This window comes from Periplaneta americana, chromosome 3 (genome assembly GCF_040183065.1).
Source record: "Periplaneta americana isolate PAMFEO1 chromosome 3, P.americana_PAMFEO1_priV1, whole genome shotgun sequence".
Lineage (NCBI taxonomy): Eukaryota > Metazoa > Arthropoda > Insecta > Blattodea > Blattidae > Periplaneta > Periplaneta americana.
The window spans coordinates 52,531,270-52,556,100 of record NC_091119.1 but is presented as its reverse complement, the minus strand read 5'-3'; the positions used below and the strand labels follow the sequence as shown (position 1 = coordinate 52,556,100).

Sequence of the window (24,831 nt, the reverse complement as noted above, 5' to 3'; positions counted from 1 at the left end):
AGACCAAATCAAACAAATTTTTTCTTGAGTATCAAGAATGACATACACAATGCAATGAAGTTGTTGTGAACATGAATGATGTGGTCGAAATCCGAACAGCTTATCAAGCAATATTTCTTGTAGTAGTCTTAAAGTTGTGTCAGAAACAAACACTGAAATATTTTGAAAAAAAAAAAAAAAAAAAACTGATTGGTCACTTTTATCACTACCGGGTTTCAGAATCATAGTTAACAGTACTATAATATTAGACGTTTCCATTTTGTGGAAAATAGTCAGTCGAAGAATTGCATTATATATTTCGTCTTAACTGCATGGTTTCCCTCGGAAAGTTTTCTAATAGAGACTAAATTATCAAGTCACATCCAGTAGAGTTCTTTCTTCGATATCTTTTAATTACATCCTTGACTTAAACAGGTGTGAAGAATTCATTAAGTATGATCATTAAAGAACTGAACTTCCTTGTTAAATGCACTTATAAAATAATATTAGGATTTGGTTGAAAATGAAAGTTTTTTTTTTACCAACTTGACTGTTCGTCATTCACCCATGAAGCCAGTTGTGTAGACCAAAAACTGAAAGTATAATTGCGCAAAAAATAATTTTTTATCTTATCTTCAGAAGATGGAAACTATTATCAACTTTTAATGGCGTAGGCCTGTCAGTCTCTGTTGTTATTACCTAGTTTTTCTCCATAAGGAGCCATTTTTATTATTCATGATTTTTAACTAATTTTCAAGGGCAGAGAAATGTTGAGCTTTTAATGCAGCTTAAGTTCCCTAATTGCTATGTGATATCGTAACTAGTGTTACAAGGTGAGCACTAAGTTCACTCCCAAAATTTTTTTACATTGTAATTTTGTCTGATGACGTTTATTAATATGGGTGAACACTTGATTCTTAATATATTTCTTGGTTTTGTGTTCATAATTGTATCTGCTGACATGCTGAATATTCCTTGTTATTCTAGCTATTGTTATGCCAACGTTTCAGTCTCCATGATCCTAAGATAAATTTTACTGGCAACATTTACTAAAATCGTCCCATTAAAATAACCTCTTCTCATTTACTATGGGGAATCTCCGTTAGGAATTTTGATAAACATGGATGTCTAGGGTTGATATATACTTTCTATGATGATGAATTTCGGTTAAAATAGTCTACTTTTTTTTTTTTTTTTTTTTTTTTGTAAGTTTCAATACAGTACATGCTTAGTTAGTTTGGTCATTAGATTTAATAATTATTTATGTAAATAAAGGTTCTGTTTCCTTTCCTCATCTCTTTCATGGATCGTGAACGGAGAGTTTTGTATTCAATAAAAAGTAATTTCACGAACTTCCAGTGTCAATATTTTCCTTACTTATTCTGACGAGTTGGTTTAAAATCAAATGATTTAGAACAATTTTTTGTATTCATATGCATGGAAATGTCATGTATTCAGCCCATTTGTGAATTAATATATTTATTTTATATTAGTTATCACTGCAAGGGATATGATGATAAAAATATTTCGATGAACAAAAAAAAACTTAAATCGAAAGTATGCAACACAATGCATAAAATTGTTCATCTTTCTACATTAGTACTATGACTATTACATTAAAAATGACTAGAGACGCGTAAGAGGCGATTTTGACGTAATTATTTACATTACTTGCAGACAATAGCGTCTGAAACTCTATTTAAACGAATATCTCTCAGTAAACACAGAGACATGTTTGTCTGTTTGAGTACTGTAGATTAGTTCACAAAAAGATAAAAACACTATGTCATGTAGAAGGATTAAAAACCATGATATATTTAGTACTAATCAAAACATTCATAATTTTATTACAAGACACAAATCAGATCTCTATCTACTCTCTGTTAGTCTAAGCTATTATGAAAAAAGAATTTACTGTTCATATATTACAGTCTACAATGCACTGCCTAATTTTCTTAAAGCTTTGAAAGGCCTATGGAAAAGATTTAGAACAATATTAGCAACATGCAAATCTGGCTTTCAGGTAATAGCTAGTAACTATATACAAAAAAAAAAAATCTCTGCATTATCTTGTGCGAAGTTTTTCTGCACAATTATCGATTTTTAGTAATTAAATAGAACATTACAATTACATAAAGATTTTAACTTGGAGACTTGATTTCTTTTAAACTATAAATTGATAATACGAAAGTGGACTCACTATTATGTAGCACAGAATGATGCAAATGTGTTTCTCTCTATAAATTCGTCACAAACATCTTCTAAATTTAACTTTTCAGCACTATCCTTATGTGGCACTAGGAGAGATGAATAAAGTGCACACCAACAATGCATCCTGACTTATTGAAATTTTACTTATTGTAATTTACTGACTTCAGTAAGCAACCATCACATATCATGTTCTTGTTTAGTCAACTGTCCGAAGACAGATTTGTACCTCATAAATGACACCAGTAAGGCATCACTCATAAGCCAGGAAAGAATGGAAAAGATGATGATGATGATGATGATGATGATGATAATACGACAAATTATTGGGTGGGCTCAGGCCCCACGTGCCCATATAAGTTGGCGCCACTGCTTTAATGCTTAACTGAAATATAAAATAAATAAGAATCACCTTTCTGGAAACTTGTATGAAATTCAGTTCCAGAAAGGCCCAAAGCACAATGTGTGCATTTTGAATTTCATTTATCTTCAGCACTGTCAACATAACCAGATATATACCATGTTAATAATTCTGAATTGAAGGAGGATACTATGTTGGCAGTACCTTAGTAAGACAGAATGGAAGTTATAGCATTGTGTACATATTCCTACAAATAAAGGAGAAAAAGAAAGTAAAAAGAATACAGGCCAGTGAAAAAAAATCGAAATAAGTTGCTGGCTGATACCTGTTCTGGACAGAATAAGAACATAATGATCATGTCACTATTCCATGCCCTTACTGAGTCTGGAACCTCTGACGAAATTATTCACAAGTTTCTTGTGCCTGGACATAGTACATTTTGCCCAGATGGTTAATGCGAAGTGATTAAAAAGGCCAGGATACATACTGTACAACTTTCACTGTTATAAAAATGTGTAAGAAGGACTTTAGAGATTTTGCAGTTGTCACTGATTTGATCAACAAACCAAAGCTCTCAAAAAGGAGGTCGAAAGTACAACATAGAGCAATGACAATGATAAAATTTTCTTCGTATCATAAACACCAGTTCCACTTCAAAGTGGATTATATACATCAAGTAACATGGGAAGTAGCCAGTTGGCTGAATGATGTACGAGGTCGTTCTATGGTCCATGAAATAAATATTCTGAAACTTGTTGGAAAACCTTTCTATAAAATATCCATATGCAAGGGAATTCTCAAATGTGAAACTGACAGATCTTATAAAACTGTTAGAGTTCATGCCTGAGAGGTAAAAGATCTTTTTTCATAATCTGCGACCAACTGTGAATGATCCTGATGCTGATGTTGAATGTGTATAGATAATAAGATATGTCGCAAATCTGGCTTTCAGGTATAACTCCCTGTGAAGGTAACTTGAATAATTTCAAGGGAAAAATTTTTTTCGGGGCCGGACTTGAAATTATTCAAGTCAGCTTCACAGAGAGCTATACCTGAAAGCCAGATTTGCATAATATGTGTCACTGTTCGTTAACAGAAAACCACAATTCAAGTCACATAGAGTTTGTGTGGACTCAGTGTTGGTTTCAAGCGTCTTGTCAATCCACTTGAGGTATGTGGATGTAAAGGGAAAAATTGATTTGGTATCGGTTACAGTTCCCAGGTAACTCAGTCAGTAGAGCATTGGTGCATTCAGCCAAAAGTTCTGGGTTTGATACCCGGACCCAGAACAATTTTTCCCTTGAAATTATTCAAGTCAGCTTCACAGGGAGCCAGATTTGCATAATATACATCACTATTTGTTAATAGAAAACCACAATTCAAGTCATACAGAGTTTGTGTGTACTCAGTGTGGGGTTCTGGCGTCTTGTCAGCCCACTTGAGGTATGTGAATATAAAGGGAAAATTTGAGCCAGTATCGGTTACAGTTCCCAGGTAGCTCTGTCAGTAGAGCATTGGTGCATTCAGCCAAAGGTCTCAGGTTTGATACCTGGTCCCAGAACAATTTTTCCCTTGAAATTATTCAAGTCAGCTTCACAGGGAGCTATACCTGAAAGCCAGATTTGCATAATATACTGTCACTGTTCGTTAACAGAAAACCACAATTCAAGTCACACAGAGTTTGTGTGCACTCAGTGTTGGGTTCTGGCGTCTTGTCAGTCGACTTGAGGTATGTGGATATAAAGGGAAAATTAGAGCTGGTGTCGGTTACAGTTCCAGGGTAGCTCAGTCGGTAGAGCATTGGCGTGCTCAGCCAAAGGTCCTGGGTTCGATACCCAGCCCCATAACAATTTTTCCCTTGAAATTATTCAATAAGATATGTTATTAAATTACCTGAGTCGCTAAAACTACTGCAGTTTTCTTTTACTAACATAGTCATACTTTGAAGAAAAAATTCAGAACTCACAATGAAATTTTGTATTTATATACATTAAAATTGAAATTACATACATTTTTCATAATGAAACATGTACTCATAATTTTTCTATAAGTATTAGGATATTCTCTCAGTAACATTTTATAGAATTTCAGCTCTTTATGCCTGATAATTTGTAAATACGATGTCAAGTTTCACAAAATTCAATTTTTCTCCAAACTACTGTTTTGTGTCTTGGGCGCTTATGGAACTAGGTGCCTCAATTATAGGCCTACTCCATATAAATGCAAGGGTATGAGGAAATAGTCTTGAAGGATTATATGAGGGGCTCACAACCAGTGATCAGTTTGTGGATTAATACAATCTCGGATGAAGAAAACTTAGATTTATTCATTGCCATAACAAACAAAGTCTATAACTCATTTGTTACTATACAGAGGGCAACATTTCCTATGGAAGGTGAATGTTGCTAAGCATGAGCCAGGAACTTTAAGACTCAATATCTCAGAACTATTCCAGATGGTCTTGATCTACTATGGTTGTGAACCCCTCATATAGCACAAAGAGAATGAAAATGAAGGTTATCAACTTTGCTTATGCAAAGCGAATAAGGGATGTCACTTGTCAGACTTCGGACATGTACATTTTAGTCCACAGTGGAGCAGTTGTCGTGCTACATGTTTACAGAATTTCACGCACTATTGCAACTAGATATGAAGCATGTAAGCACAGTCAACGAAATACACTGTGGTGCTAAATAGATGTTACAATTATCACAGAATATATTCATATAATATTTTCAATTATTTATACATCTTTAATATCTTATAATTTACATTTGAGTTGAGCTTTAGTACTATATTACAAGTTCATATCACAAAATTCCAATGTCTCCACTCATAGATGTGATAACATAAAAGCATGCAAGACAGACCACTCATCCCTTACTGCAAATTACTACTGCAAGGATCTAATTTTTTTTCGAGCTATATGTATGTTTTTTCACACAACATACATCAATGTGAAATCACTGACAAAAAAGCCAGAAACCTACTTTCAAAATTTAATAAAAAAACATCCCGTTGCCTACTAAAATAAAATTTCATTTGAAAGATCAATGAGTTTCGGTGATTATAATGGTTCTCTGTGGTGGATAAATTCCATAATTTGCAGAGAATTTAATTTTCATGTTTCTACAAATTTCTTTTATACACCGAACATAAATTTCATTGAACAATTAAATCACTGAAATAGTAAAATGCCTTTCTCATTCTGTGTAACTTCAGACAGAGAAATGCTATGTAAAAAAGGGATGGCATGATCTCTCTTGATGTGACAATTCCACATTCAGAAATCGGTACATCTGTATCTAGTATCACTATATAGTATCAGAACACTTAAGAAATGTATTTCATTGTATCAGTAACAGAAATCCACAATTTATAAAATTACCTTATTACCTTCATATATTGTTAAAAGTTACTAATTACAGTTTCATGTTCATCGTAAAACTATCTCTGACATCATAAATAAGAGATTAAATGCACGCATTTCTAATTTATAACTTATATTCTGCTTTTAATTTTACTCTGGAATGTAATAAGATATTTTCTTTGAAGATTTGCTTTGATTTTCTTATTATTACTATATGAAATTATACATAAATAAAAAATTAACTTCATGTTATACAAAAGTCTCAATAAAATGGAAGAGAATTTTCATTATATTATGGACATGTAACAATGTTCAGGAATGTGTAATAGTGTTACGAGTTACTATTTAAAATGATTGTTTTATGAAGCACATGGTCCACACAATATTGGCAAGGTGATAAAGAATTAAGTCTATGCACGTGTCTTAAAACACCAAAGTTGTACATGTTTATAATATGATTCTGTTCTTGTTTTTAACGACTGTTGAATATTAACTGACACTTGGATATTAGAAAGGTACAGTTCAATGACAGAGAGTAAGTGTATAGTACTGCCCTGTTCGTATATGTGTTCTCACATCCTCAATGAAGAAGGCTCTATAGTTATTGACACTGTTACAGTAATCGACACTTTTTCAACCTTCTTCATATTATAAGGTTCTAAATGCAAAGAGGAGGAGGGTATTTTTTTTTATCTAATGTATATTTCATTCTTAAATATTTCTGGTAATTTTGTTTTAATTAGTTGGAAACAATGCTGCATAATTCTCATTTTTGACAAAGCCAGTAACAATGAGAGTATATTCTAAACATTTCCTTAAGCACTTGTGTTCATCCTGTAAGTGCTTATGTACGAATTAATAATAATACACTACATTTTTGCTAATCCGGCCTCCTTCTAGTATACTTCCTATCACTTCTACTGTAATCTGGATAATTTGCACTGGTGCCTTGTGTTATACTGTATTATTTATACACTTATATTATATATATATATATATATATATATATATATATATATAAGCACTCTCAGTAATCTGGCACTCTCACACCCTTCTGTGCAAGGAATGGTCAGATTAGCATGAGTGTACTGTAGTAGTAGTAGTAGTAGTAGTAATAATAATAATAATAATAATAATAATAATAATAATAATAATAATAATAAATAGGTAAAGACACTATTTAAATTGTTATTACAATATCATTACTACATACCGGTAATATGTCGAAATAAGTTTTTATTACGTACATTTATAAACTATGTACATTGTGATGATATATTCACAGTGACAATAATTAGGATAATTATTTCATTCCATTTCAGTAATTGAAACCTTATATGTTAACAACTCTATTTTTAAAGAAATTTAATTTGGCTATGATTCTAACAGAATATTAGCAATACTATCATAATGAGACCTATTGTTTAATTTCCTTCCCTTTTTACAGTGTTACTAGGTGTCAGTAACTGTGTATCAACAATATTGTCTTACTTTTAGAAATTTGATGACATCAATAAAGAACAGGATCTGTACAAGAATTTTTCGACTGAGTGACAAATTCACGTAGCTTGAGTACAGTTCTCAGCCAATTTTGAATAAAGACGAGGAAAAGACACTTCTGAGATAAGATATGAGAAGTCTAGCATAATATATCTGCTTATTAAAATGAAATAATATATTTTATCATAATTCTGAGTGAGGCCACTGTATTTTCATGTAAAGCTGAAAGAAAGTAAGCAAACTAAGCTAAAAGGGAACAAAGTTCTACAGGAACAAAAAAATAAACAAGACACAGGCCCAACTGAGAATCACGTACAAGGGAAGTAAGCAAACCAGGTTAATCAGAAGATGATGCTAAACTAACAATCACAATTCGACAAACAAAAATGTTATTACTGTATTCTGGAGTTCTTTAGTAGGACTCTGTTTCAAATGTGCAATAAATGTAAAGAAGAATGGAAGAGAGTGTGACTTCTGTGAAAAATTGTTTAATGATAAATGCTTCTCACAACTGCCTTCAACATTAAGGCCCATAAGTGCTTCAAAATTGCCTTCAACATTAAGGTCCAGCAATTTTATTCATTATTATGATCATTGTAAACAATTTAGGAACGACATCATAAATGACTGCAGATAAGACATTCCTCAGTTCATTTCTGGTTATCAATAATTTTTTTACATGTAATGTTACTTACTTCATGGCTTTCAAGGAACCCGGAGGTTCATTGCCGCCCTCACATAAGCCTGCCATTGGTCCCTATCCTGAGCAAGATTAATCCATTCTCTATCATCATATCCCACCTTCCTCAAATCCATTTTAATATTATCTTCCCATCTACGTCTCGGCCTCCCTAAAGGTCTTTTTCCCTCCGGCCTCACAACTAACAACATGTAATGTTACATCCTTTATTTCATTTTGTGTAAAAGTGTACCTAAATGAACAACGTAAGTACAAGAAATACAGTAAAATCCCTTGTAACCGGCACCCAAATAACCTACAATACCAAAACAATGGCACTTTCGGCTGGGTCAAAAAAAATTGTAAATCTGCCACATTGCCACAGTGTGGGCCGTCAGTTTTGCCACATTAGGAAGTATGCGCAAACTTCCATTTTCAGTGAATATTCGAACCTAAAATTAGTGTATTATTTGTGTTGGGTGATGTGTTTTAATAAAGAAAATCCACACCGTTTTTATGTTTATTTAATTATGTCCGGCTGTCAGTGTTGCCACATTAGGAAATTCGCACGAACTTTAATTTCCACTGAATATTCGAACCTAAAATTAGTGTATTATTTATGTTGTGTAATGTGTTTTAATAAAAAAATGCACACAGTTTTTATGTTTATTTAATTATGCCCGGGATATCAGTGGTGCCACATTAGGAAATTCGCACGAACTTTCGTTTTCGAACCTAAAATTAGTGTATTATTTGTGTTGTGTGATGTGTTTTAATAAAGAAAATCCAAACAGTTTTTATGTTTATTCAGTTATGAGCAAGTGATAGAGAAATAAGCTTAACATGGCTACAGTTTCAACATTTGGCACCATGATATACGCACTTTTTTTCGTACATACTAGTATTTATTGAATTATCCGGCAAAATCTCGTATCTGGAATTAGCTTGGTCCCTTTGGTGCTGATTACGAGGGATTCTACTGTAATATTATGTCAACAACTGTGTAAACAGTGTCAATATCTACACCTAAGTGTCAATAACTATGATTGTTTAATTTGTTAATAAATTAATGAATCACAGAGTGCATTAGAAAATATCTAACTCAAATGAACATTAGAATCCTTTAGGATATACCTACAAAACTAAAATACCGGTACCTCAGTTACTGAAAATTAAGAAGTGCAGAAGAGAAATGTCCGAAAAATGCTTAAATTATCATTAACTATACACAATTTAACATACTATGAATACAAACATTGGAATCTAGCATCTTTAGAGAAATATATTACACGTTTTTTGCACACTGCACAAATTCTATATAGTACATTGATTATCTTTATGTTACATAAAAGAAAAAAATTTATGAACGAGAATACAATAAAATCCCAGTCTTTATAAATTTCAGAACAAAAAAGAAAGAAAGAGTTTTCTCACTTTTCTCATACAAACACACAATGGCACCCAAATTTTGTCAACACTATTTTGACGAGTCTGTCAATCTAGATGGTCTGATAAAACGAATCAAGAGAGGAAGAATCACTTGTGATGCAAGATTTGTACCAGTTTTTTCTGAAGGAGAGCCCGTAGGCAAGCACTGGAGCTTTAGGCTTATTGTGCAACCTCCTTATATTGGGATGATTTATGAAGTCCCTTTACGATAGCTCTTCAAGCACGTGATTCACTGTATGGTGCCATCATATCGATTCAGCCACAGCATCCAGTTCTGACAGCAGACCATACCTCCGCCTGCTTGTAATGTTCTTCTGCAGGCTCCTCATATCGATGGTATCTGTTCGCAATTCATGTGCCTGAATCTGCTGCATCCTTAACCAGAAGGCTAGTACCCTTCTGCAAATCACCAAGACGCCATCTATCCGAGGGAGCTACACTTCCCCGATCACATGCAGTGCTTATTAAAGCCCCTGCAGCTTCTCTGGGGTATGTGCAGATCCCGCAGACAGATGCCACCTGTAGGTGAATCCCAGAACCATGCCTGCCATGTCCTCCTGGTCAACCTGTAACTATTAAATATGATTAATGAAATGATGCTAATGAAGGCGAAATGAGTCCGAGATTCAATGCCGAAAGTTACTTAGTAATTCTGCTTCGAGTGGTTGAGGGAAAACCTCGGAAAAAACTCCAACCAGGATTTGAACCGGAGCCTGCTCGTTTCACAGTAAGGTATGCTAATCATTACTCCACAGTGGTAGACTGTACCCAGTGTTACAAAATTTTCTGTAAAACATGTCATTGCATACAGGAAGAATGGTAAAGAATGTGCATCAGCAAAACACAAATGGATACTGTCATTAAGTTTAGTCATTTCTAAACACATAAATCTGATAATATATGACTCAAATATAATTTCCCATAAATGTTTAGAAACAAGTACATTATATGATTGAAGGAGAAGGAAGCCCGTAAAAAAATTAGACTGAGATTTTATTACAATAAAAATTATTAAATGTCCCTGACTAGAAATTCAGTAAATCACAATTATTATCCATTATTTCTGCTTAGTGATTGTACATATATACTCTGCTAATCACGTGTTATATTCAATCTATGTACAGTTTTAATATTGCCCCTTGGTTAAGACAAGTTGCACAAATCTTTAAAAATCAACATTACAAACAGTTTTTCAGTACAGCTTCTGAGGTGAGAATGCTGATTCAGACCACTGAGTAGAGGAGACTTTGAACTGTGGCTTATCACTTATCAAAGTCCTAACATACGGATATTAGAAACTATTGTTTGTCTGGCAGTGTAAACATCTGTATAATATATTTGCTTACCAACTCAAAAAAGTAATTTTGCCATTCCATGTTTAAAATACATAAATTTAAACTTCAGGTAGATACTTTAATGAAATGAACGACATTTATACAGTAAAGGTTTACTTCTGTAAGTATGCATATACAGGGGGAGGTAAAACAGTTACAATCTACATAACTCTGTTAAAATATTAAATTCCTGAATGAAAATGAACCTCTACCTAGTTACATAAACATATTTCATGTTTGTAATTTATATTTGCATAAAATATTAATTTATCATTGTTAATAATCAAACACATCATGGGTAATATAGATCCGTGATTCATTAAACGACCATGACAGAACAATAAAGGTTTAAGGGTGACACAAACAGTATAGAGTCCTTCAGACGGTAAGCAAAGCAGGTGTCCTGTGAAATCAATTTATGATATGTGGAAGCTACAGGCTAAAAATACTTTAAGATTGTCGTTTCAGATGAAAAGAGTACAGTGCTGCCACTTTGTGTAACATGGCACATGAAGTATACATGAGTCATGACCAAGACAGGCAGCTATTTGTAGCAACTTGTTATGGAAACATTTTGAAGGCATGAAGCAATGGAAGATTAAGGGTACTGGGTAGAGCTGTTAACAGTATTTTCGGTTATAAATTAATATAAATATATAAAATATTTTTTTTCCTTTGTTTCTGTCAAACACAGACTAATGTCATTTGCACCACGTGATAAGCAAATGTTGCTGAGGTGTGAGCTGGCCTATTATCTCTAATTGTTTGAATACAGGAATAGTAGAAAAAAAAAAAAAAAGAGTATTGAAAAAATATAATTTTTATTGTTCTAAATTCAGGAACCATTTACTCAGAAGCTGTTCAAGATAAAGGGCTGAAATTTTATATGCTAATATAAACTATTTAGTTCTCAAAATAAATCGACTACTATTTAAAAATATTTAATTCAATTAGTGAAAATGTGGAGATACATGTCATATTTTTATAGGACAAAATACACGTATTTGTCACATTGTGCTTGTGCTTGTGCAATTTTTATTCCACTCATTTTCTCAAATAATATGTTTTTGTCATGGGGGGAAAGACTGAAAAGTGTGACATTAAAATTTTTTGTAATAGGTGTTCCTAACTGTTGACAATCGCAATTTTTTTCCTTTCCGCTATGCCTGTATTAAGGAGTAAGGTAGCCTACAGCTTACAGCAGTAAAATGTTTGGAAATATTCAACATTTTTTTCCTCCATTACTGTATCTTGTTCAATAATGAAAGTTGGTATGTGTAAAACACTATTCTTCTGCTATATGAAAAAAACATTTTTACGATTAAAAAAAAAAATATTTATATATTTTTTTCACAATTCAAAATGGTGGTAGTTCACTGTGCAGTGATGAAGTGTTTCCCTCGTAACTCATAAAACTTTTTCATGTTCTTTCTCTTTTATTTTATTGCTGAAACTCATGTTTACAATATCATGCTCTTTCAACTACATTCCTTAATAAATAATATATATATATATATATATATATATATATATATATATATACTTTGTGTTAGAAGAAAATACTGATATTTGACCATTTTTTAAATGAATTTATTTTTTATGAGACAATCTATCAAAGGTAGATGAGTGATCTTGCATCATATTGTAGATATGACAGGCATAAATACACACAAAAAATTTCATCACAGAATGTTGGATAGCTTTTGAGTTATGTGGGAAACGCTTCAACACAGCACAGTGAACTGAATTTTGAAAAAGAAAAGAAAAGAAAAAAAAAATGTAAATAATTTTTTTAATCGTAAAAATGTGTTTTTTTTTTTTTTTTTTTTCATATGGCAGGACAGTGTTTTACACATACTAATTATTGTACAATATACAGTAATGGAGAAAAAAAAAGTTGAATATTACCAAAATTCTACTGCTGTAAGCTGTACCTAACCCCTTAAAACAATGAAAGATAATTTCTGTGGCCAGCTCACAACTCATCAACATTTATCACACAGTGCAAAGGACTTTAGTCTGTGTTTGAAAGAAACAGAGGAAAAAAATATTTTATATATATTCATATTTATACGCGAAAATACTGTTAACAGCTCTACCCAGTACTCTTAAGCTGTTTCTTGAGATAGTAACACAGTAAAAGTTGAAGTAATATGTGTAGGGCCTACCATATGTAAATAGTAGCTTATTTGTAACTCCCGGAGTGAGACACGTATTTCACTCAGATGGCAACTCTGGTATTTATCTCATACTTCACCTTTACTGTGAAGCAGTCCAATATAATTCAACAGCTCAAATACTGTAAGTCTAGTGCAATCCGCACATTTCTCCCACAGAAAAACCAATCTTACAGTATTCTAATCTGCCAGTAAATAATATAAGAGCAGGAAAATTTTACCAGACCTTTCTTGCTTATGTTCTCACATTACGACCTTTCATTCATTTAGTGTTCTGCCCAAGGGCAGGTCTTTCACTGCAAACCGGCTTTCTCCAATCTTTCCTATTTTCTACCTTCCTCTTTGTCTCCTCATATGATCCATATATCTTAATGTTGTCTATGATCTGATATCTTCTTCTACTCCGAACTCTTCTCCCATTCACTATTCCTTCCAGTGCATCCTTCAGTAGGCAGTTTCTTTTCAGCCAGTGACCCAACCAATTCCTTTTCCTCTTCCTGATCAGTTTCAGCATCATTCTTCCTTCACCCACTCTTTCCAACACAGATTCATTTCTTATTCTGTCTGTCCATTTCACATGCTCCAGTCTTCTCCATATCCACATTTCAAATGCTTCTATTCGCTTCTCTCCACTTCGTTGTAATGTCAATGTTTCTGCCCCATACAACACCACACTTCATACAAAGCACGTCACTAGTCTCTTCCTTAGTTCTTTCTCCAGAGGTCCGCAGAAAATGCTCCTTTTTCTATTAAAAGCTTCCTTGGCCATTGCTATCCGTCTTTGGACTTTCTGGCAGCAGCTCATGTTACTGCTTATAGTAGCCAAACACCCCAAGTATTTGAAGCTGTCCACTTGCTCTACTGCCTCATTTAGAATTCGCAGGTTTATCTTCTATATTTTTCTTCCTATGACCATTACGGTTAGAAAATTCCACCTCACAGAGCCTCACCTCAGAACTTTCCAACATAACAGATGCCAAAGCTAATAAAATATCTCTCTATGATCTAAGCATTATTAACCAACCAACTATGTTAAGACAAGTTCTTGAGAATGCCATGGTATACATGTCATACAGATTGATTTACTCGACCTTGTGAGGAATACATTTTAAAGATGAGACTTCATTGAGAGCTGAGGGAAAGAGAGATTCTCTCACAATAATTACTAAACAGCTGAAATACCTTTCCCATTTATTTTAGTACGGTATATCAATGTCATAATATATTTTAATATTAAGATGTATAGTATTTCTGCACTTACACATTTAACAGTCGTTGATTAAAACTATTCAACCTCTTATTAAAGAGGTTAAAATTCCATTTCATGTGGATACAATTCATGTAAATGGCACTTATTATGTCCTGTTCTAAAACAGCATAATACAAAGTTTATTACAATTAAGATTATTTTGGCTCAAAGTAAAAAATTTGCGATTTCATTCTATTGTATTTGTATGTATGTATGTAATGCTCTCGATTTAACAATAAAGTTATTCTCTTTCTTGCTTTACAATATTTTGATATTAGATCATGATGTGTCTTAAGAACTTCACAGATTTCTATATAATACACATCCATCTCCATTTCTGATGGCATAGGAGAGAGTTTGGTGTGGTTGTTATTCCAATCTTATAGAAATGTTTGCTTAAACAATCATGTCCAGTGATCAATCTAAACATGGATACAGCTGATTTCCGAGGTGCTTCAGGTATCAATCCAAGATTCTTGAGAAATTTCCTTAATTTAGGATATAATTTTTACGGATTAATCCGAAATTGTAATTACAGGCGATTTTTCTTCTTGTGATTCGTTTTATAGAATCATATGAAAACTTATGGTTTATTTGGTAACAAGTTTTTGATACTTTTTCTGCTAACATTTCTCTCATTTCCATTTATGCAACAATGTGCTGGAATCCATTGTAAAGCTATGATTTCACCTACATTTTGAATTTGTTTTATCATGTTACAAATTTTCTTAATTTTTTCCATTTCTGGACAAGTGACAGATGCTACTGTTTGAACTCCAGCCTTAGAATCAGATATTACAATTTTCTTGCAGTGTTGCAAAATTTTCTTGTCTTATTTCTAATGGCAGTTGTTTCAGTACTTCCTTTTCTATTTAATTTTTCTTTACTATGTATTACTTTATTTGTATTACATTAAAAACGATATTGTCTGTGTACTTTATTGGTTGGTGCAATTTCTTCTATGTTCGCAGTAAATTGTGATTATTTAATATTTGATTTGTTTTTTATATAAAGCTCGAATGAGTCTTCAGTGATTGTACTTCTTGATTGTCTGAAATTTTGCATGGCTGTAAGTATAGCCCTGAAGACAGAGGCTTTTTTTTTTATCAATTTCAATGTTGCCTGGTTTGTTGTCTATGTACAATTGGAATGCTTCTGTATTTGTTGTTAAACTTTGTATTTTCGACAAATGTATAATGTCCGAACCTTTGTTTAACATAACCATTGATAATGACTAAATAGCAAATTATTATTTTGTTTTTCTTCACAAACTGGATGCTTTAGCATAATTTAACGATAACTATGTTTATTGAGATACAATCATATCATAATCGTAAAAGTAAAAATGTCATAGTAGACCATGGAACTTCATGCAATTGCATGTTTTTATTGATTTGGTATATTGAAAAATTAAAAGTGGATCTTTGCCGATGATGGTTTGAATGAGGCCAACTTTATTTTGCATAAATGCATATTTCAAGGGTTTTCCCTTTTAAATGCGTGTATATTTTTATTTTGCATATTTAAATGCATATATTAACATCTTTACTTGTTTAGCCTGATTTATTACCTAATTTTAAAATTTCTCTGCTATAGAAATAAGAATAATTTTCAAGAAATATAAAAATTATGTCAAAAATAAAGCCAATAATTATTTAATTACTGTTGAGGTCATGAAATTGCTGCAGCGACAATGGATACTTGTCCCTAGTATATAAGTTGTAAAGTAACATTAAATTATAGTATTGTCTAAGTAAAATGGATGATCTGTCATTTTCGGTTAACTGTGAACCCCTTCCCGTTCATTATTACAGATAACTGAGCTTCTACTGTATTACATAATCAAGAAAGCATTAACATCTTCTGGTATCCCTGTTACTTTGGAACCCACTGGGATTAGTCGCATGGATGGAAAGCACCCTGATGAAATAACCTTGGTTCTGCAGAGCAGAGGAAAATCTCTAATGTAGGATTCAACATGCGTGAATATCTTAGCTCCATCTCACTTGCCATCAACTTATAAAGTCGCAAGCTCTGCAGCAGAATTTGCTGTATGCAGTAAACATCATAAATATGAACATCTATTAGACAATTACGTCTTCATCTTCTTTGCTGTTGAAACGATAGACTTTTAGTATAAAGAAGCAAAAGCCCTGGTTTCCGAGATTGGTACAAGTTTGGTGACCATTACTGGAGACACTTGTTTTACCAATTTTATTATCTATGACAACGAATAGGAATAGCCATCCAATGTCAATCATTTTGGGGACCTTTTCTGAGTCCAATTTTCTGGATGAAACTTTCTTCATTTGAATGTCAAAAAAAAAAAAATAAAAAATAAAAAGAAACTCAAGAATGTATGTAATTTTAAATTCGCACCATTGACAATTTCAGTAGAATGAAATTTATTATGTGTTTGCAATAACAACTGTAATTAATAGTGTAGCTACTGAATGTTTAGAGCTTACATTTACTTATATTTATGTATTGTATCTATCATAATGTTATTCCATGCATTATAATTATATATACAGTGAATGAAATTTCACATCATATTTTGTGAACAACGAAGTATAAGAATCTCACTTTTCGCTTCACCGGAAATAAATATTACTGTGCAATAATTCTGCAAAGTCCATCAAATATGAAACCTCAAACAATTTCAGAGTTACTTTTTCATCCTAATATAATCTGAGATGCAAATCTAGTCTTTCAGGTAAAGCTCCCTGTAAAGGAGATTTGAATAATTTCAAGGGAAAAATTGTTCCGGGGCCAGGTATCGATCCCGGGACCTCTGGTTGAACGTACCAGTGCTCTACCACTGAGCTACCCAGGAACTTCACCCGACACCGTCTCAACTTTTCCCTTTATATCCACACAACTCGCGTGGGCTGATGAAATGCCAGAAACCCACATCGAGTGCACACAATCTCTGTGTGACTTGGAATTGTGGTTTACCTGAAAGACTAGATTTCCACAATATATACGTCACTGTGTACGTTAACAGGAAACCACAATTCCAAGTCACACAGAGATTGTGTGCACTCGATGTGGGTTTCTGGCATTTCGTCAGCCCACGCGAGTTGTGTGGATATAAAGGGAAAAGTTGAGACAGTGTCGGGTGGAGTTCCTGGGTAGCTCAGTGGTAGAGCATTGGTACGTTCAACCAGAGGTCCCGGGATCGATACCCGGTCCCGGAACAATTTTTCCCTTGAAATTATTCATAATCTGAGATATCTGCTGGGAGTAAATATTAAAGATAATTGCAGCTAGAAAATAATTATACTCCTTTGGTTTTGCCAGTTTTGAGTTACCAACATTTGCAGATGCAGTTTAGTTCAGTTCTGATCCACAGATCAATACAAAATATTTCAAGCAAAGCTTTACAAAATGATCAGGTTTACTTCCTTTGTGCTAGCCAATAAGTTATCCTGAACAAACATAAATGTAAGGTTCAATTCAAGTCCCATCTATTCACTTGTCCTAGGAAAGTTTCCAAAATTATTTATTGTACGAGTAAAAATTGTTCAACTGGAACACCAAAAACTATAACCTGTCATTCCTGTTACACCATCTCCATAAATTAACTATTGGCACAGATTTTTCTTGAACAAGTTACGGTATTCCTTCTCATACTGAACCAAAAACATATCTATCATTAGATTCTAAGGAAAGTTGTCATATAATCAGTGCAAATAATCACATCGCATTTTTCAAATTCACACATGATTGTATAAATCTAGTAATCTTAGTCCTGGTATCAGCTCAATGTTTAAAATAGTCTTTAAATATTCTTAGCATCATGTTAATGGAACTAACACTAAATTTTACTGGAAACAAAATGGAATGCATCACAGCAATGTTACATTAACGTTAATCATCACATCAAATAAGAAGAGCATATGACAGATCTGTCAAATAGTTATGCATTAATTATACCCTTTCAAATAGGAAATGTTAACTGTAGAAACTTAATTTGCAACCAGGTTTTATATGAAAGACTTATACAAACGACGTCCTGTTATTGATTATATCATTACAGGAGCATTAATAGCCTACAATGGTACAGTAGTAAACATGAATTTTTTGCCGTACCTAATATTAGTAAAAGCCAAGAACCACATATTCTGCATTACATAAGTAATACTGGTATAAATTAGTATGAGTGTGTATGTTTGTGTCTGTACACCTAGCAATAGCACAAGTTCATCTTTTACTCATTTTAGAGAAAACATGGGTCCGTGATGAATTCAGGACAGACCTGGGGGGAGAGAGATTCCAGCTGCATCTAAACTATTTTAGTTTGATTTTGAGCTATCTATGACAAGTTTAACCTAAAAAAATTAAATATCTATTTTAAAAGTAGTGTATTAGCATAAGTTATGACGCTAACTACTGGGTGTTCATTTCAAAGTGTGTCATGACGTCACTGTTGTGAGTCAGTGATTTGAAGAGAGTTTCAGCTTTTATGTCAGAGAAGTTGCCTATTAATCGAGGCATTCGATCTGAACTTGAGAACATGTACGATATAACTTGAACGTCGTAGGAACAGATGGTGATCTGTAATGTCTGTGTGCTACCATAACCTCTTTCTAACTTTGTTTTGCATGGCCTAGTCGTACGCAGGATATTTGTTATCATCGGTTGCGTACAGCAACATTCCACAATACAAATCAAATGCTCCGTGTCCATGTTGACATTCGAAGTTAATGTCAACAAATACGTAAGAAATCGTCTTAACCCTCTCTCCATGTCCCAACAGTAAGAAAAAACCCACCTCAGTACATGTTTCCAAACAGTTCACATTCCTACCACTACCGGCGTTACCGTACGTATCAGTAAGTACTCTTCAGAATGAATGCCGTACTTGCTATGCAACTTCTCTGTCACATAGGTAATACACCTCTGCGGAAGTGTAGGAAGATTGAATTCTCTAGGCTCATCGACTAGCCATATGACGGCATACAGCGAGCCATGACACACTTTGAACTGAACACCCAGTAGTTCACTTAGTTTTTTTTTTTATTTCAAAAAGTAATGAAATGGGCTACCCTTAGCAAAGCATGATGTATCCGTCAAACACATAGGCATATTATGATGATGATGATATCATAATCATTATCATGCATTATTATATAGTTCGCCTCTCATAATTTCGGTGTCTCACTCATCATGGGTAGGGATGCTTCTGTGGAAAATAAAGTCAAGTATGCACCATTGGATTAATAATAATAATAATAATAATAATAATAATAATATCATCAGCTCATGCAGTGCTACGTAGTTTGCTTCTCATGATCAGTGAGCTCTATACTGAACTGGAGGCACCACTCATTGCTTTAAAAGTGTGATGCGAATGCTGAGCGCCTGAGCGTATTGCTATCTCTTTCTAACAGAGTGTTGTCCTTGTTTCTCTTGCAGTGAATGCTATCGTACACAATAACGGTATTTTTATTATTTACTGCGCATGTGCAACATGAGCCTCACGAAAGACTCATTGAAACACATTAGTTAGAAAGAGAGAGCAATACCCTCACCAACATGGCGTCTACAGTCACGCTTTCAGACAGGAAAGAGCATTGCAGTGGTGTCTCCAGTTTAGTATAGAGCTCACTGTTCATGATTCACCAAGAGCAATGCCTCTGGCTCCAAAAGATTTACAGCTTCAGTGCATCGCTCAGGTATGGGGACGCTTAGATAAATTGATGATGATGATGATGATGATGATGATGATAATAATAATAATAATAATAATAATAATAATAATAATAATAATAATAATAACAACGACAATAATGGTGCCTAAATGGAAATGCATAATATTACCATACAAAATAATCCTTTTAGCTTATTAACTTCCTGCTGTTTCATTTTTCTCCCCTGAGGAAAATACTGAAATCATCACTAATTTTGGTAATTCTTTCTGTTACTACCTTTGCAACTTTCTGTGTAAATTATAACACTTCAATTAAAAAATTCCATCTTATTATAACACATCCTTTCTATAACACACTACAAGACTGACGAGGAAAGATGATCAATATCTCTATTCCATTAAACTTTAACGTTCCTTTCTCCTGTAGGTTTTCTAATCAAGATTTTACAACAACTTGTCTTGTCACATTCACTATTTAACTAAATAACACTTTTTTTTAGGATCCAAACACTACTCTAAGTGTATCATTTTCAGTCTCTTCGTTCATGTATAAAATTGGCTCACAAAGAATTTGCTTCACGTCTCAGACTTATAATCTCTGTCAAAGCATTCAGTACTCACTTATTATTCAGATTTGTTTTCCAGCAAACTCAGGATTTTACATCAACAGGAATTTCTCAAAAGTGTGTTTGTATTCATAAAAAATGTACTCATTACTAACAAATCTAAACAAGATAATTTGTACCCATACATAATGTTCCAACAATATACTTATGTTGTTATTTGGTCTTATAACACCAAGGACAACTGAATAAGTTCATAGCAAATGCTCTATTTAAAATTACACGGAAATGGAGGATTTGAACATGGATGACAATTGCTATAAAAGTTCTCCTAGTGTGAATTTTTTTCAAGGTATCATAATATGTCGTATTTTATTTTATTAATGACGATATTTGTCAAATATATAAGCATATAGTCTGATCTCACTGAGATTGTTTGTAGAAAATATAATTTGTTCATTCATGCAAAGAGAGGTCCAGAAATTTTGTCAGTTGCAGAAAGTGGCTAATTGAAGTACATACTCCGAGTATTTACAGTGGTAAGTGTGTACAGGTAAATATGGCTGTGTTTTAGCTCAGTTCTGTGAAGTCATGACATTACAAAAAATTTTAGAAAACTTGTACATGTTCAGAAACCTTCACAAAAATTTTTCCGAATATACTTACGAAACTTAAGACTAGAATACTGGCAGAAGTGTTAAAACAAACTGCACTCGTATCAGAATTTGTATATATAAAAAATTCCAGTACTAAATACACACTTTTAAGTTAAATTGAGGATGAGAAATGCATTATTGTTTCCATCAGTGAGACCAATAACTGAACACAGGAGAGAAAGAATAGAAATACTTCTTGAGGTTACAACATTGACATTATCAAAAACCTTAAAACAGATTGCAATTACGCACAAGTTTCATTTTCAGATTCTTGCAGCTAACATAGTGTGTAAAGTTGTCCTTTCACAAATAAATGTGTTAACATGTATGTGCTAATGAATTTGTATACTGCAAATTGAATAAATTTGGCTACAACTACTTTCATCGGATAGAAATTCAACACTTTCTTAAACAAACAAGATGGTCATGGTTTCAAATCATACAAATTACATAAATGATAAATTCTGATCCCTTCTAATAAAAATTAGATATACAGTGGAATCCCTTGTATCTGGCATCCTAATAATTGGCAATTCTAAAACGACACCTCTGAATAAGAAAAATAAAAATAAAAATAAAAATACGAGAGTCAGTAAATAAGTTACAAATTAAAATAGCAATCTACATTTTTTATGAGGTGTCTGAAGCTACCACCAATAGGTAGCAGTATTATCGATGTTTGCACAAACGAAATAAAGAAACAGCCATCTAGATCACTTTCACATAGTGATGTGACGTCAGAAGCCACCATTTTTTAAAGCGAGCAAGAATCTGTGTTTGTTCAATAGATTTCTGTTATATGCTTTATAAATGTGCAGTACACCAATACACACCAAGTGTGATGTTATCACAAAACACAAATGTCATGTGCTACTTTTGGGTGGATAAACTACAGATTCCAGACCTATTCACATCACTAACTTTGCAACAGAAAGTGAGGTCGGAAGCTGCCATTTTTAAAGAGGACAAGAACTTGTATTGGTTCCACAGACTTCTGTTATATGCTACATAGATGTGCAGAATACATATTGAGTGTAAAGTTATTAAAAAATGCCAATTTTATGTGCTGCTCTTGGGTGCACAAACTGCTATTATGTGAATAATACATATTTCTTTGCTTGCTCGACAAATGACAGTCTAATTCATGGCCTCAGTCCTTAAAGTTTCCGAGAAAGCCAGTTAGTAATATAGGTAAAGGTAAAGGTATCCCCATAACATGCCATGAAGGCACTTGGGGGGCATGGAGGTAGAGCCCCATGCTTTCCATGACCTCAGCACTAGAATGAGGTGGTGTAGCCGGCACCAAGCTCTGACCGCCTTTTACCCCGAGAAAGACCCGGTACTCAATTTTATAGGAGGCTGAGTGAACCTCAGGGCCATTCTGAAAGTTTGGCAACGAGAAAAAAATCCTGTCACCATCTGGGATCGAATCCCGGACCTTCCAGTCCGTAGCCAGCTGCTCTATCAACTGAGCTACCCGGCCGCCCTAGTAATATAGGAAGGTTTGAAAATAGCAGTTGAATCTCTGCACGAGTGTACCAATATTGCAAAATTATTTTCCAATTAAATGGCAGAATCAGTTATCGGGTATTGGCTTTGTTCCATAGTTGCCAGATAAGAGGGATTCTACTGTATTTTGAATTTCTTGCTGTGCATGAGTTGTTCTCCTATTCAACATTCCTGCACACACCTCAACAATGCAATAGCAGCAGCACAGCTGCAAAAGTTGAATATGACTTCCTACTTCATTCAGTAACAATAAAATTGTTCTCCGCAAAATGCACAGATAAAACACTCATCCACCTACTAGATTATGAGGCAATGCATTGCGGGCCATAATATGTGAAATATGAACTCCGCTCCCAGATTTGTTAAATGTCTCAACTCCCCCTGTAGAAGATTTCTTGCAAATCTAACGTCAAATATATCTCCCATGTCACTTTTCTTCTCATTCTTGCATTGTTTCAAGTCTGAAATGAGCAAGAATAAATATATATCAAGACTTTCAATATGCTTTTTCAGATTAATGTCATAATAAGAACACGAAAAGAAATAACTTGGAATGAAGCACGACTTTTACCACTTTCACATCCTACACATATGAGGGGGTCAGAAGCAAAGGGGTATAAGTGAATTTAAGTTATTTGTGAGAAAATGTGGTTGAAAGTACTTAAGATTTCGTAAATTCCGTGAATGTTTTATTTCAATTTTAGTGTGTAATGTGGTTAAAAGATGTATCCCTTCGCCACTAAAATTTTAAATGTTAGCTTGCCTTAGATGCACTTAACTCATGTTCACTTGTATCCCTTTGCTTCTGATCCCCTCATATGTAATCCTTGTACATAAGCAGGGCCATGGTCAGGAATGTACACTATATGAGGACCGTTTTTGCAAAACTTGCTAACTGAAAAAAACTAAATTTTACAGGAGAGACAAAACACTATAGTAAGCAAGTTTTGCTGTATGTCTAACTTATAGCAGAAAGCAAATTTTGAAAAAACGAGCACACTTTGACACACTACAATGAAATAACCCAATTTTACTAAGACAGTTTGAACATCATGTAGAGGCCTGCCTTATGTTAACGAATCTATCAAAATCTCAATTTTGCAAATTTTGCAGTTAGCAAGTTTTGCAAAAACGGTCCTCATATACTCTCTGCTCATCTTCTCTCTTTAGTATACTATTTCTTGTCCAAAAGTTTTTCCTGTTGAATCTATCAAAAAATTTAATGCAACACTGTAAGACTAAAGACTATTTCTTACACACCAACACAACTTATTTACATTGTTACCGTGTGATAAAGGAAACAGCTGACACATGTAGTACTGTCTACAGTAACTTTTGATTTTGCATTAGTTATTGGTGTTGCAACAAAGAAAGAAAATCTAGCCACCTGGTATTTCTTAGTGATTTCCTTAAAACTAAGATAATATACACACATTTTTTATTAAAATTAGATCACCATAGTGGGCAATTACATATTTTCACCAGAGGAGATTGTGATCAAAGAAGTTTTCAGAATATAATACATTGTTATCACAAAAGTTTTTAGTGAAATATATTTCTAGAAGGAAGACTGGATCCAATAAGTCCAGATTCCTCACTTCTGATTGATTATTAGAGAAGTTATATGTTTCACCTTAGAGTCGAGGTCTATAGCAAGTCTCGATTCCTGTTACAGAATGAGTGCTGCTTCGGGTTCACATGGGGAAGGAATTTTCTCATGAAATTTCGACCAGTGTATGGGATGGTGCCCACCCAGCATTTGTGATGAATTTGGGGAGCTACGATAGGTAGCGAAATCCAGTTTTCAAAACTAGCTGTAATGGCTGGAAGGATTATCGTGCTGACCACATGATAGCATCGTCACTTTTGGAACTTGTGTCAACATCCATTTTCAGTTTCACTTCGACTGCACTTTCATGTTATTCTTCTCCATGATCTGTTTACAGATATACAGTATTTCATGGCCTTATGATAATGTCAAGTTTCCATTGTGAATGATGACTCAACTGCTTACTGTTACTGTAATGCTTACATTCTTGTGTTAATGTTAACATTTCCATTGTGAATGGACCTTAAATGTAATCAAGTGTAATGGTGGCATTGTATACAAGAATTGCATGGGAAACGAATATATAAAGCAA

General features: G+C 33.6%; 1 protein-coding gene across 6 annotated transcripts in view; it reads right to left on the bottom strand.

Moving 5' to 3' along the window:
* Nucleotides 1–5,278: 5,278 nt before the first annotated feature.
* Alg9 (alpha-1,2-mannosyltransferase Alg9) overlaps nt 5,279–24,831 on the bottom strand; it is a 55,711-nt gene continuing 36,158 nt past the window's right edge. For 3 of the 6 annotated variants that reach the window (XM_069820529.1, XM_069820524.1, XM_069820525.1), the window contains one exon: nt 5,279–23,151. The gene's annotated coding sequence lies outside the window, so the exon portion shown is untranslated. The remainder of the gene's footprint in view (nt 23,152–24,831) is intronic. The other 3 variants (XM_069820528.1, XM_069820526.1, XR_011331213.1) reach the window with 2 other exon arrangements.